At 44.8% G+C, this 14,861-nt stretch overlaps 1 long non-coding RNA gene across 1 annotated transcript; it reads right to left on the bottom strand.

The window, feature by feature from the left end:
* Positions 1-1,140: 1,140 nt before the first annotated feature.
* On the bottom strand, positions 1,141-14,666 carry LOC123357441. Its single transcript, XR_006575554.1, has 3 exons — positions 14,587-14,666; positions 7,580-8,101; positions 1,141-1,270 (listed from the first exon to the last, which is right to left on the bottom strand). It is a non-coding gene; the product is annotated as an uncharacterized LOC123357441 (long non-coding RNA).
* Positions 14,667-14,861: the final 195 nt, after the last annotated feature.

Genomic DNA, 14,861 nt, shown 5'->3' with positions numbered 1-14,861 from the left:
CATCAAGAATTAATCATGCCAAGCCAGCCTAATTTCCTTCTTTGACAGGGTTACTTGCCTAGTGGATAGGAGGGGAAGTTGCAGACATGATATACCCCTAATCTTAGTAAGGCTTTTGACATAGTCCCACATGACATTCTTATAAGCAAGCCAGGGAAATGTAGTCTAGAGGAAATTACTAGAAGGTGGATGTGACTCAGGGACCACTTGGTGCCCACTGGCAAATGGCACAAGATCCTTTGGATCTGGTTTCCATAGTTTGTTAAAGGTTGCCATGTAAGATTGCTACTGAAAGCCTGTGTCACACTGATCATCACTGCAAAATGTGTAAGTATACACAAAGAAGTTATGCTTTTAATGTTTAAGTTGAGGCTGGTCATCAGAAGAGGAGAATCATCTCCTGCCTGAAAGAAATGTCTTTATTTGCTCATTTGGTTATATGTATACTGAGTACTGAATACTCCACAATGAGTGCCTATTTACAGTCTGAACAAAATACTAATCAAGTGACTGCTCAGGGGAGATTCCATCCAGGAAAAGACAAACAGCAGGGGATACCCTGTTTACAAGGGAAGACAATGGATAGTTTGAACTATATCTGTCACCTAGGTGTAGCTCTGTACCTACAATCTGCCAACTAGATTGTCTTTATGAACAGAGGATTACAGCTGGTCTGGCTATTTAATGCTGGTAGAAAACAAACTCTGGGCAAGTTATCCTTTATGAAACTGGAGAAGTCCTGTTAGTTAAAATCAGTATCTAGAAAGTGTTATGATTTTATATGTAACCATTTCCATTAATTCTACTTGTTTCTCCTTAAATCTCTGTTCTTTATTAAACACTTTTTTTCACTATACACAAATCTAAGCACTTCGAATTAAGTGGAGCAGTGATGTGGAGGTGAAACTGCTAAGCTGGCATACTGTTCCTTTAGGAGCAGCAGTTCTGTGAATTCTGATAGTGTCCAATAGAACAAGGGATGGACATTCCAGGGGGACAACTGGAGTGCTTAGGGGTTGGAGTGTGCTTATTTCTTACCTGCAGAGGGACAACGGAGCCTGTATAGGCTGAGAGGGTGAACTTGTGTTGCTTTGTAGCTGGTGGAGTCAGGGGGAGCTGACTCTTGGCACGCACAGACAAGATTTCCTCCCACTAAGGGCAGGTGGTAGCAAGGTGCCTCAAACCTGGGTACTCCAGGAAGCATCACATTTGGTGCAAAACTGATTGAAAGACTGTACACACAGTAATCATCAATAGTTTGTTGTCAAACCTAGGGGGGGGGGGGGGAAGAGAGAGATTATCCAGTGGGATCCCACAGTGGCCTGTCCTGGGTCTGATACCATACAATGTTTTAATTAATTACTTGGATAATGGAGTGCAAAGTGTGCTTATAAAATTTGCAGATGACACCAAGCTGGAAGGGGTTGCAAGCACTTGGGGAGGCCCGGATTAGAAGTCAAAGTCACCTTGACAAATTAGAGAATTCGTCTGAAGTCACCAAGATGAAATTCAGTAAAGACATGTGCAGAGTATTACACATAGGAAACAAAAACATGTATATCAAATGCACAAGTACAAAATGGGAGATAACTGACTAGGTGGTAGTACTGGCTAAGAAGGCAACTCCCATCTTTTCATGTGCTATAATATACATACTGCTTCTTGTATTTTTCACTCCATGTATCTGATGAAGTAGGTTTTAGCCCACAAAAGCTTATGCCCAAATATATTTGGCAGGGCTTGGCTACACTGGAGAGTTGCAGCGCTGGTGGTGGCTTTACAGCGCTGCAACTCACTCACCGTCCACACTTGCAAGGCACATACAGCGCTGTATCTCCCTGGCTACAGCGCTGGCTGTACTTCACCTCTGCCTGGGGAATAACGACTGCAGCGCTGGAGTGCCAGTGTAAACAGTGATTAATCTTACTACGCTGTAACTGACCTCCGGAATTTTCCCATAATGCTTTTAACTAAAGAACTCTCTTTGTTTTGTTATGATGCCTCTCTTTGTTTTGTTGTGAACTCGGGGCTCCCAGAGCTGCTTATCTAAAAAACAAACACAGCTACTGTTTGCTGTGAATGAGGCAGGCAGGGGGATGAATGTCCACAGCTAGTGTTTGCTTGAGGAGAGAAACAGCACGGCGAGGGGGAGGGGGAAGGGAATCCGTCGGAGCAGCTGCTTATCTGGTCTGAAGGCTATTTGCATTTAAGAGTGAATGAGGGGTGGGGGAAGAGGTCAGACTTTGCAAGGCAGGGAGCTGACACAGTGTCGGCTCCAAAAATCCACTCTCTCTCTCTCCCCCACGCTCCCTGTCACACTCCACCCCACCCCCCGAATTTGAAAAGCACGTTGCAGCCACTTGAACGCTGGGATAGCTGCCCATAATGCACCACTCCCAACACCGCTGCAAATGTGGCCACACTCCAGCGCTTTCCTTACACAGCTGTACGAAGACAACTGTAACTCCCAGTGCTGCACACCTGCAAGTATAGCCAAGCCTAACTAAAGGACAGTTAAGCACTGGAATAGGCTACCAAGGGAAGTTGTGGAATCCTGATCATGGGAGTTTTTAAAAAGGTTAGACAGACACCTGTCAGGGATGATCTAGGTATACTTGGTCCTGCCTCAGTACAGGAGCTGGAAAAGTTGACCTTTCAAGGGCCCTTCCAGCCCTACATTTCTCCTTTCCCTTTGTAAATTCACAGAATCCTACAAAGTCTCACTAATAGTTTCCAAAATTGTGTATCTGGCAGTTGTAGTGACTGCCAGATTCCAAGATTTGAGTTTTCATTTTGTTTGGGGCATCCTGAGATTTTCACATGCTAGTAAGATCAGATGTAGCGGTGTTAAAGAAGATCCTATGGAAAACTCGTCCATAAAAATACATAAGATCAGTTACAGCCAGGGCCGGCTCCAGACTCCAGCGCGCCAAGCGCGCGCATGGGGCGGCATTTTAACGGGAGGGCGGCAGGCGGGTCCGGCGGACCTTCCGCAGTCATGCCTGCGGGAGGTCCAACGGAGCCGCGGGACGACCGGACCTCCCGCAGGCATGACTGCGGCGGGTGCGCTGGTCCCGCGGCTCGTGTGGACCTCCCGCAGCCATGACTGCGGAAGCTCCACCGTAGGCGCGGGACCAGCGGCATGTCTGCGGGAGGTCCTGCGAGGGCGCGGCGTGCCGCCCTGCTTGGGGCAGCGGAATTCGTAGAGCCGCCCCTGGTTACAGCACTGCAGAACACTGAAGAACAGAGCCGCAAAAATCAGTCAGAGGTGAAGAAGTTTTCAAGTTTTCAAGAAAGGAGAGGTCTATAAATACCTGCTGCAGATACTCTTACTAGAATATCGTTCCTGTAATTTTTTTTAAGGCTAAATACAAAAAGCAAGGAATTCCTTCTTGCTAAATTCAGATGTTAAATTTCTGCTAGGTTAACATAGGGAATAAATAAAACATACACAACTCCTATCATTCTACAGACTAAGTCTACTAGGCAAGAAAGAGTACTACGTTGGTGTTCCACAGAAGAGCCAGCATGGGAGACTAACCCACTTTTTCACTTTGTTCCATGTGGCTGCCACTGTGGTAACCAGTGTGGATCAAGGAACAGAGGCATAGTGTGCTTTCAGTAAGATCACTACTTAAATGGACAATTTTTTTTTTAATTGGATGAGAGCACTGATTAGGTATACATACATCACAGCAGAACAGACAGGGAATGCGTTAACTCCCTTCAAAAGGGAACCAGACAGGGGGCTGTCCCACCCAGAAGATGGTATTCAGTCTGCTGGGTCAGGAGACAGGATTCCCACCTGGGCTCAAAAGCTGCTATATGAACAGGAAGGGAAATCAGCTTAGGAAGCTCAGACTGAAGGATGAAGTGTTTGCTTGTATCTGCTTCCAAGTACAAAGAGGTAATGGAGCAAGGAGGCTCTGAGAAACTGCTTTAGTCCTACCAGAAGGCTGTGTTTATCACCAGAAACTCCAAAGCCCTATTTACATAAAGTTGTACCAATTAAAGGTGTCATTTTGTACCCATTTAGTTAAAACCAGTATAACTTGTGTACAACACTTGTATAAAAGTTTAAGCCTGCCTATATCAGTTTAGCTTGCACTTCAAATAGCCAGTTTAAAATTAATACAAGAGTTCACACAAATTGATTTAGCTAAACTGTTTCAACTTTTAAATTAATCCCTGTAACTTTTGTGACAGATAACTGCTAAAAGAAATTTACATCGCTGTAACTGCACCGATGTTGATAGACTAGTGCAGTTTTTCAAACGTAGACAATGTTCAAGTTAAGACTGTTCGGCTTCCTGGATCTGAAATAAAAACTCTTCAGCTAAATCAAAATGTGGAAATCCTTGGTCTAAACTCTTTGTGAAAATCTCTACTCTGGCCAGTTTTTCTAATGAGCCTAAATCTGAAAATAATTTTTAAGAGATTTCAGACTACAAGTAAATTCTGCTCTCATTTACTCTTGATTTGCACTAATATAACTCCACTGACTTCTGTGGAGTCACTCTGGAGTTTCACTGTGTAACAGAGCAGAACTTGGCCCTATGTACTAGATAGAATCCTTTTGTACACACAATTTCTAAAAGGAATGGAACAACAACTGTCTAAGTAGGGATTTTTTCCTCTTCAAGGGAAAGAGAATCTCTCCTTCAGAGACTCAGTTGTGTTTCCTACCTAATGCCACACAAGTTAAGTACCCTGTTTAATTAGGTAAATAAAGTATACTCCACTTCAAATCATCTGGATAACTAAACCACCGAAGCCAGACCCTCATCCACACCTTCACAAAAAGAGGAAGAAAGACCTAAAATATTCTAAAGCCTTATGTAAGATTTTGACCTCAAAGACAAACTCCTTATTTATTGGCTCAGAATTTGAGCAGAAGGTAAGAAGTTGGTACTGGTAGTTTTGTGGAGTAGAATGATGGAAAATCTGCTTAATGTTCTCTATTTTTTACTTTACAATAGAGATTTGTGTTGGTATTATCGCTTTCTGAGTATCATGTTTGAGGAGGTTTTTTTCTTTATTGTATTTGTCTTACAGTACATAATATACATTTAAAAAACATTTTGGAAATGAAAATACTATTTTATTCAACCTATTTTCATTTGCAAATGAAAATTGAGCAAAGATGAGCAATTAGTAATTATTTAATTTCAAACACCTCTCAACCACCTTTATTATTCTTTATCAAGTACTATGCTATATTATACCTGCATCTGTCTTGTCTTATGTCATCAACACCTCAACTCATTGCCAAACGTGATTTCTTTAAGGAAACCCATGTTACTAAACATGTTTCCTTAACATATCACCAGCTATGAAGACAAAACAGTAGCTTAATCTTAGTCAGCATTAATATAGTTTGTTGCTTGAACAGCTGGTAACTGGGCATAATATCAATACCAGATTGTAGCTATCTCATGGGAGAAATGGGGAGAATGCATAAGGGACAAACAAACCCTTATCCACAGTGCCCATACTATTGTCATTAAAGTGCACTAGCGATACAACTGTACATTTATAGAGGCAAAAATATGGAATAAAATTCCATGTTACAGATTAAAGCACTAACATTACCTGTGTCAATCACACACAGAACTCATGATCCCACCATTTAGAAAGGACATAGGAGAGCTAGAGATATGAAAAGAAAGGGAACAAAAACAATACAAGAACATGGAAACTATATTTCTAGAATATAGGAAGACACACGATCATGTGCACCAGCGGTTCTCAACTGGGGGTCCGTGGGACCCCACCACTGAAACCCCGAGCCCTGGCAACCCTCACTTATGGGGCTGAAACCTTGAGCTCCCCTCTCCCCCACTCAAGTCGGAGCAGCAGGGAGATGAAATCCCGAGCTCCTCCTCCCTCTCCCCCATGAAGATGCAAGCAGTGGGGCTGAAGCCCCAACGTGGGCAGAAGCCCTGAGCCCATGAGCAGAGTTGAGGGGGCATGAGGGTGTTGCCCCCCAAAACTGAACTGCCTTCCCCAGAGTGGGGCAGTTCTGGGGGCAGCTCCACAGCCCCTCACCTCTCCCCCTCAGCTTCCCTCAGGCCCCACCCTCTGGCCAGATCCTAGGCAGGAAACCAGAGCCAGGCAATGCGGAGCAGCTGCTCCTCTGGCTGGTGGTGCCATGGACTGGGCAGCCGTGGCATTCCCCTGTCTGCTGCTGGTGCCTAGGGTTGCAGCTGCTCCTCAGCTCCCAACCCCCTTTGACTGCTCACGCAGCTGGTCAGAGCTGCCCAGGTGGGGACCTGGCTCCAGGAGAGCCCTTAGAAAGCAGCTACCGGCACACAGACCCAGGCAGGTGGGTGGCTTGCTGAGGTGAGTCAGGGGGTGGTGGCAGTGCACAGCTAGCCTGAGCCCTGCTGGCCCTTGTCCCCTAGCTCCTCCCAAATAGAAATCAAACTACACCTGTGTCCAAGGGTCCCACCTTTGGCCCAGAGCCCCAAGTCCCCCCTCCCCACCGGGCCCTGGAGTTTTTATAGCATGTTGAGGGGGGCCCAGAAAGAAAAGGGTTGAGAACTCCTAGTGTGCGCAATTCCATCACAGTAGCATTGGAAAGCCAAATCTTGAGAGCTGCTGAGCATTCAAACTCCCACTGCTTTAATCAAATCACAGCCACGCTCTACAAAAAGGACTTACTCAGACACTGTAAAAGGAAGGACAAAGATTCCTGGTATATAAACAAGAGGCCAGTGGAAAAGACTCCCAAGTAGGTGACTGAAGCACCATCACAAGAGATATTCAAGAACAGATCAGACATATTAGTGGGAATTATTATACTATAAATGAATAAAGTGGATAGTGTACAGCAGTCCAACAAAATGTGGTGGTGGGAAAACGGAAATGAACGCAGATAACTGGACAAGTCTTATCTGGATTTATTCTATAGATAAAAAGAGTAGTAAGGTACAATTATAATAACAAAGAAAGTTTAAGTTCACCAATTCCCTGCCTGAACAGAAGCAGCTTAAAGGAATGGTTTACCAACAGATATTCTTATAACCTGGGAAAGCACATGCATATATTTTTCCATCAGACTAGTGGGACACAAAGACAATACAATCTGTAAGAACTAAGGAGGCAAAAATAATCTTCCATCCAACATCAGAAGGACATATTTTTATAACTAAGTCCTCCATTGGTTGTTTAGCATTACTGTATAAACTAGTTTCTTGAAAAGTACTTTAAACTAACTTTTGCTGACATATTATTCCAAATATGCATTCTCCATCAGCCAAAAATATTTAAAGCTTGAACCCTTGAGTACTTTTGAATGCAAACAGTTGTACTTATTTATGTATATATGAACGATGTGGTTACACATTTGTAGTAATTCTTAACAGTATATTTTATGGAATGATTTGTAAGGCAAATGGCATCTGGGAGCCTTACACTTTTCAAACAATAGGACATTAAGCAAAATACTGAAACTGTATTATAAATATCCTTTATATAACCATCCTTCTCCTTAATTCCCAATTGCCAAAAATAATCCCATGGTCAATTAAAGGCCTACCAAATACATACTTTCGAAAGAAAGCAGATTAATTCTTACCTCCATTGCTAATGCTGCAGTTTGCTGGTCATAATGATTCAGAAGATTAGGCATAAAGGTGGTATTGTAAGGCAGGTCTTGGCACATCCTCAAGATGATGGGCTCACAAGAAAATAAACTGTGTCCACTTGTATGCCCCACCAAAACTTCCAAGAACAAAAGACAGCAGAACATCAAGCAAGTAGCCATCCTTCCACATGTGAATGGGAGCCAGTCACTGAGGCCTGTCAGATTATTCAATGTACACTTTCAGATATACATGTACTGAAGGTCTGGCTTTAATGCCAGTATTTTTGCTGCTTGTTAAGCTTCTTCAAAAACTGAAATACTATTTGTGCTGACAGAGTCTTATTCACTCAGTCTGACAGAACACTTGAGACAGATGGGACATCTTGTCTTTTCTTTTCACATTATGAAGGCTGTATTAGGTTAATGTGTCAAGCTGATTAACCACATTCCCACACGATAGAACCCATCCTGTTGAAACAGCAGCTGAGCTATGTTCTTCTTTTATTAAACAGCCTAAAAAAACCAAACAAACAAAACAGTAAAACCACTATAGTTAACTTCAAAATTAAAAATGTAGTTAATTAATATAGAACAATATTAGCACAATAAATATTTAAGGTAATTTATTTGTAAGTGCTGAAGCCAAGTAATTAAATCAAGAGACCCAGAATCAATTTTCAGTTCAGATTTTTCAGTCTGAGCAGAAAAGGGCTAAAACAACGAGGAGTCCTTGTGGCACCTTAGAGACTAACGAATTTTTTTGGGGTATAAGCTTTCATGGGCTAGAACCCATTCATCAGATGCATGCTCCAAAAATAGCTCTCTCTTCCTATAGGGAAGGAGGGAAAATGGAAGTGACAGTGTTTCTATGTGATGAATCCTAAATATTTCCATCAAAGAGACATTAAGGCCTGGTCTATACTTAAAACTTGCACCCACACAGCTACAGCACCCACACCCCTGAAAAGGCAGCTACGCTAACCTAACCTCCAGCATAGCCACAGCTAGGGCTATGGAAGAATATCTCCACTGACCTTGCTACTGTTGCTCAGAGGTGGAGCTCCCACCTGCAACTGAACTTAGCCTCCAAATTTGAAACTGCCCTTTGAAGAATTACAACTGAGTTTTCTTTGCAATTATTTTTAGTGGAATATTTACACATGTTCACAGATTGAACATTTAAAGTTTTTAATTCTGAAGTTTTGCTTTTTTGTTTCTCTAAACAATTCACAAACCTATACAGCGATAAATCTCAAACCAGCTAATTATTGGGGGGGTGGGGGGGAGAAAGAGGAATTAGCTGTTGCAGGATTGCTCAAATCAGATACTTTTGTTTCCAGATTATACTGGCCTGCCTCTGACGCATCAGTTGTGCTCTGCCTATTCTCTTGGTAAACCTTTAGGCAGGCTGGGCAGATGATCTGGAAGTGAAAGGGTCCTGGAGGAGACAGGAGCTTTAGAAGAGAACAAGAAGATGAGAAAGTAGAGGAGTATTGGCACTTAACAGCTCCCCTAGCACCACTGCCTCTGCTAACCAGCACATTAAGCAGCATCAGACTAGGCAAGAGCCTCTGCTCTGAGGCATCAGCATATCAAATGACACCACAGTGCTGCTGTCTCAATAGGCCTGGGAACCAAGGCAGCAGCATCAGGGAACTACTTCAAGCACTGATGCCTAGGCACAAAGGCACTGGATTCCCCCAGCCAAGGCCTCCCAACATGACTTCATTCTCTTACATAGTCACCACATCCTAACTAATCTCTTGAAAAGCCTATAGCCCCACTCACTCTACCTCACCTCCACCAAAGTGTGGGAGCAAAAAGACGACTCAGTGATATATGTGACTGGGACTAGTGTGTGTTTGACTAGGGAGGCATGAGCAGGGAGTCTAAAGTGCTGATACTTCAAGGCAGAAGCTTTTAAGGGTTCTCGCAGTGCTGCTTCCTTGGTTCACTGAGTACCTCAGCATAGAAGAGCGAGCTCCTATATGCCTCAGGCTATCCAGAGAGCTCAGGCCTCTCCCAATCAGGCCCTGCTCTGCAATGGCACCCAGGTCCTTCCACATCTCCTTTTTGCTTTGAGTGCACCATGTTGCTTACCCTCTAGGAACCATTGCAATAGCTGAAAATAAGTCAGAGCACAACATACTCCACCCAACCCTGTCCCCAAAATATCTTGAGGCTGAGAGCAGTGAACGAAATAGTGTACGGCTGTTCTGGCAGTTTTAAACTGGCTGAGGAACCCCTTTATGCAGCTGTCATTCCCTGAGGTTCTCTCTCTCCCTTCACAATGTGAAAGGGTCAGAAGTGGAGAAGTCTGATCCAATATGGTTTGAGCCTTGAGAATGGGGGCCAAAGTGGAAAAAAAATGAAGTAGGAAAACCATAGGACTACAAGAGGAGGAGGGCTAGCTCAGTGGTTTGAGCATTGGCCTGTGAGTTCAACCCTTGAGGGGGCCACTTAGGGATCTGGGGCAAAAATCAGTACTTGGTCCTGCTAGTGAAGGCAGGGGGCTGGATTCAATGACCTTTTCAGGGGGTCCCTTCCAGTCCATATATTATATTAAGACAGGTCTAGAGGGCCCCTGTTCTCACTACCACTTTATTCTGGAGGAGTATTAGAAATGGAAACCTAAAGCACAGAACTCAAACCTCTAACCAGATTGTTATTTACAAAAGATTCAATGTAGGCCATCACCCAGATAACTGTTGGTTCAAACAAGACTTCCAATAGAACCTCAAGTGCCACATTAATATTTCAGAGAAGAACCAAAGAACTGACAAACATAACAGGTTTGCAACCAAGAGCCATACTGGGTCAGACCAATGGTACATCTTGCCCAGCATTCTGTCTCCAACCATGGTCAGTACCAGAGCTTCAGGGGGAGTGTATAGAACAGGGCAATTTTGGAGAGATCCACTGTTGTCTTCCCCTCTCAGCTGCTGGCAATCAGAGGTTTAGGATCATCCTGAACATGGGGTAGCATCCCTCCCAATCTTAACTAACAGCCACTGATTGGCCTCTCCTCCATGAATTTATCTAATTCTTTTTTTAGACCAGTTGTACTTTTGACCATCAAAACATCCCATGGCAATAAGTTCCATGGGTTAATTGAGCATTGGGCAACAGGGGATGGTTCACTTGACGATTACTTGCCCCAGAAGGAATGAACAGGACATCTGGCATTGGTCACTGTCAGAAGACAGGATACTGGGCTAGATGGACCTTTGGTCTGACCAATATGGCCGTTCTTATTATATGAAGGAGTACTTCTTGTTTGTAGTAAACCTGCTGCCTATCAAATTCATCTGGTGACTGCTGATTTTTGTATTGTGGGAAAGGATAAACAACACTTCTCTCTATTCACTTTTTCCACACCATTCATGAATCTAGACCTTTGACCAGATCGTATTACCCACCCAGTCACACTGACTTTGAGGAGCTGCAGCAAATGTGATGGTATGAAAAAGCCCTGAAAATAGAGAGCCACTGCCACACCAGTGAAATGGATCTATACCTCTCATGATTGCTGAAAACCATTCCCTCTACGAATAGAAATTGTTAATGCCTTCAACAGTTGCACACCTGCCAAACTTTCTGAAAAATGCAATAGTCAGCTCAGTCCTCAAAAAACCATCACTTGACCATGAAGATCTCTCCAACCTCTCACTCATGGGCAAAATGAATGAGAAAGTTGCAACCCCAAGCTCTACTAACATGTGGTATTAGCCAACATCTTGGCTGCCCCACAATCTCAATTTCAACCAAGGCACAGCACAGAGACAGCCCTAGTGATACTAAAAAAGAGGATGGCCTTGAGATCTTGCCTCTGTCAATGGTCTTAATGTTCATGCTCAAACTCACATTGGATCTCTCTGTAGCTTTTGACACAGTAGACCAAGAGGCAGGAGTAGATGGCACAGCATTATAATGGCTCCAATTCTTTCCTCTCCAGCAGAACTCAGAGGGTGACATAACTGCTTTTACTTTCTGTAGGCCCTTACCTGTGATGTCTCACTGGGATCCATAATATCCCGCTTACACATCAATATCTGGGAGCGATAGTAAGACAATACGCTCAGGTATCAAGAATATGCTGGTGACTCGCTTTACATATTAGTCATCAGTCATGCAACCACCACCTTTTCTAAGATGTTAGAATGACTATAAGAGATCAACTCTTGCATGAAGAGCAGCTGTCTCAAGCTTAACACAGGCAAAAATCAAATAATGCTAGTGAGAAGGAGGAAAATGCTTTGAAGAACTAACCAGACACCATTCCCAACTTCTACTCAAGGTGTACAGCCCCAATTGTCAAAGTGGATTGAACCTCAGGGTCCTGTCGCACCTCCCTACTCTTGGCATGACCAAGTATTCATCCAGGCACTGACACTACTTGGTCATCTAAACATCAGTGTATAAACATGCCTTTTCACCTCCAACTTGCTTGGAAATTTCACCTCTTCCTCCTGGACAAGAACCTAGCCATAGTAATCCATGCATGTGTCTCTTCAAGACCATTATGTTATTGAGGCCGAGGTGTCTGCTGGTATAAAATGCTATCATCACCTTCATGGTCCAGGTCACCATGAGCACAACAGGCCTTCCTCAAAAGCCTTCACTAGCCCCCAGTCAGTTTCAGATGGCAACCTGAGCCCTCACTTCTAATCTTCACAAACTATTAATGGATCAAGCCCTATACATTAGGAACTATGTTTCAGTCTAGGAATGGACAATGCAGATGACAACGCCCAAGACAATGTGTGTGAGAACTATGCATCCTTGGTTGATGGGATCCAGCCACAGAATGAACTTCCAGAGTAGTTTAGGAATTGTCATATTTGATCAGACTCAAGCACTATGTAGTCCAGTATCCCACCTCCAGCCTGCACCAGATGCTTCAGAGGAAGTTAAGAACCCTGCAGCAGGCAGATCCACCACATAAGGTCTCATCCTGATCTAACACAGTTTGGTTTAAAACTGTGATGCATGAAGATTAGGCAAATCCAGAGACCAAACCCTGATCAAGAAACACTACAATGCCTTCCTCTTCAAAAAGGTTTTCCACCTTACCCAGAATGACACTCTCAATATTCACATCCCCAAACACCACCAAATCTGACTGCCCACAACCCTCCCAACAACAAAAAACCCATAACACAAGTAGGGTTTTTATCCTGAGAAGGGAAAAAAGTCAGATATCGTGTAACCCACACACCTTCTGGGTGTGGTGTTGTCCCATCTAGTGGTACCAAGAACACTTAGAGACAGATAAAATGAGTCTGCTCTACAGTCTTAGCTAACAGGAAGGTGGCTTTTAGCTCATGCAGTAGAGGTTCATGTACTAAGCTCCAGAGGTTCCAGGTTCAATCCCATCTGCCCATGACTGGGGTCTGTTGGTGTTACAATTGCATTGAATCTTTTAGGGATTTTGTTATTGCTATTTGTTTTATGAAGAACTCCCATAGATCCTATGGTGCTAGACAGTAATATAACACTCAGAGAAACTATTTGCAAGGCCAGAACTGTAGGTTGAACCTGAAGCAAAAGCTAGAGAAGATAGGCTACAAAACCTATTACCTGAACCATCCATACCCTTTAAAAGGAAAATGCCTAAGTAAAACTAAAATGCAGAGAATAGGAGAACTGCAATATGAAAAGCCAAGAATGTGACTGTATTCCAACTGTGAATGCTAACCATTTTTAAACTAGAATCAAGAGCTAGAAATACAGTTGATCTACTCTTTGGTGTAGACAGGAACATGCCATAATGTACAGTTTTTAATTTCCTGGTGGCAATATTTCTGACCACACTACTTTTTTTGGTTCTTTATCAGGCCTATAAAACACACATAATTATACATGCACATCACTAAAATACGGTAGTTCAGTGTATCACATCAGGCGACACCAACCCACCTACCCTGGGACACTAAAGACAAACTGCAAGCAAAAGGATCAGGAAGTAACTAGTGAGCCAGTTAGTTATGGACTTCAAAAGACTAATTATAAGCACATACTAATTATAAGCACATACATAAAGGCTTAGTTACAGTATTATTACATACATCGCAAATGGCAAATCCAACAGGGCAGGTACTAACTCTTAAGCGTAAAAGTAATATTAGCAAATAAGTTTCACAATTAATACTAAAAGAGATGAAGAGCAAACATACTTGAAGAATGGGAAGATCACACAGATGGATGCGCTCATGGAGAGCAATCCCAAAGCGGATAGATGTTGGGGAACAAGATGGCAACTTCACCCCCCCCCCTTCCAGATACAAGGGGAATGGGGCGGGGGACACTCCCCACATTCCACCTCAATTACAGTCAGGGGGGAGAGAAACCACACTGCAGTTTTCTCCCACTCCGTTTCTGTTACAGATTAAGGGGGAAACCACACATCTCCCCCCCATTTCAATTACACTGGGGAGACGCACACCACACATCTTTCCCCACTGTAGTTACAGACAGAGGGGGAGAGGAGAACCACACTGTACAGTATCCCCCCCCCCCGCCCCCGCCCCATTCTTCCCCTCAATTCTCGTGGCAGACAGAGAGAGGGGGAGGAAGGGGGGGAACCAAACCACATTTTCCCTACACACTCCGTTTCAAGCACAGATTGGGGGGGGGGAGCCACACACTATTCCCCCCGCCCTCCATTGCGGGTCCAGGTGGGGAGTGGGGGCAAGGGGAGGGGAGAAGCTCTCCATCACACGCCTGCTGAAAGAGGGGTTCTCCCTCTTCACTCCCACGGGATCTGGGGGTGGGGGGGGCGCTTCTGACCCAGCCATTTCCCAGCTCAGCCCTCTCCTGCACCGGGGTCTCCCCCTCCCCAGCGCCCTCCTACACTGGGGCGCTGTCCCGCCGCCCCGCCTGCACGGGGGCAGTGTGTGAGCTCTCACCTCGGAGGATCCCCTCCACCCTGAAGCGCCAACGGAAAGAGAGCGGGTCGCCCACCCCCCCCACACCGAGGCCCAGGCTACCGCACTTACCTCAGCCCCCGCCCTGCCTCTCCGCCCTCGCTTCTCCCCCCGCCCACCCCGGAGCCGGCGGCGCAGCGCGAGGAGGTGAAGAAGGTAACGGCCGCGCCTCCCAGACCCCCCCCCGGCAGCGCCAACCCCAGCACCCCCCGCCCCCAACGGCGGCCTCCGGCCAGCCCCGCCCCCTGTCGGACGCCGGCCCCGCCTCCGCCCCTCGCGCCGCCACTCCCCGCCCCGCCCCTTCGGACCGCCCCGGAGAGCAGCGAATCAGAAGCAGCCAGCTGGTT

This window comes from Mauremys mutica, unplaced genomic scaffold, assembly GCF_020497125.1.
Source record: "Mauremys mutica isolate MM-2020 ecotype Southern unplaced genomic scaffold, ASM2049712v1 000624F_np12_subseq_113676:253899_obj, whole genome shotgun sequence".
NCBI classification, from domain to species: domain Eukaryota; kingdom Metazoa; phylum Chordata; order Testudines; family Geoemydidae; genus Mauremys; species Mauremys mutica.
The sequence above is the reverse complement of the archived record's forward strand: the minus strand, read 5'-3'. Positions and strand labels throughout refer to the sequence as shown.